Source organism: Octopus bimaculoides, chromosome 1 (assembly GCF_001194135.2).
Source record: "Octopus bimaculoides isolate UCB-OBI-ISO-001 chromosome 1, ASM119413v2, whole genome shotgun sequence".
Taxonomy (NCBI): domain Eukaryota; kingdom Metazoa; phylum Mollusca; class Cephalopoda; order Octopoda; family Octopodidae; genus Octopus; species Octopus bimaculoides.
The window spans coordinates 63,122,863-63,123,946 of record NC_068981.1 but is presented as its reverse complement, the minus strand read 5'-3'; positions in this window follow the sequence as shown (position 1 = coordinate 63,123,946).

The window sequence follows — 1,084 nt, the reverse complement described above, 5'->3', positions numbered from 1 at the left end:
AACAAGAGAAGAAGACATGCAAAAATAAAAAAAAGATTAAAAATTTCACAGAACTCAAGAATAATTAATTATGGTTGTTGAAGTTGACAGTGCCACTGGACTGGCTCCTGTGCAGGTGGCACGTAAAAAACGCCATTTTGAGCATGGCTGTTGCCAGTACCGTGTGACTGGCCCCCGTGCCGGTGGCACGTAAAAGCACTCACTATAACTCTTGGAGTGGTTGGCGTTAGGAAGAGCATCCAGCTGTAGAAACTCTGCCAGATCAGATTGGAGCCTGGTGTAGCCATCCGGTTCACCAATCCTCTGTCAAATTGTCCAACCCATGCTAGCATGGAAAGTGGACGTTAAACGATGATGATGATGATGAAATATATAATTTAGAGAAAAGAACCACAGTTCCTGAACTCATCCATGACGATCCACAGTTACATATAGAAAAAATTTAATAAGTAAATACACTAAAAGGAACTATAATAAAATACAAAGTAATAATTATTAAAATAATAAAATGACTACACGTGTTTCATAACCAAATTTTCAAATAGAAAATAAAATCAAATCAAATCAATTAAAATAAATCGATCGAAAATGAATTCTATTAAAAAGTATAGCTAATCTTTGGGTCAAAATACAACAACAATAATAATAAAATATATATCAACCAACAACAAATAACAAAGGAATTTATATAAAAATATTTATTTTATGAATAAGTAAAAGTACTTTTACATGGGAATCATCTTAAATGTAAGACATTATGACCGATTATGAAAACAATAGATGGATAAGGTTATGACTTAATTCATTTGAAAAAAACCGTTAGAGAATTGGACGCTGCCGGATAGTGGGTTGGACAACACATACCAATCAATGTGTGAGAGCGTACATGCATACATAAATACATATACACAAACATACACATATATACATGCATACTGATACACACACACACATATACATACATATGTATAGCTATGTGTATGTGCATGAATCTATTTCTATTTATACATGTGTGTATATGTAGATGGATACATATGTGTATATGGGGACATGCACACATGTGTATATTTGTATATGCGTGGGT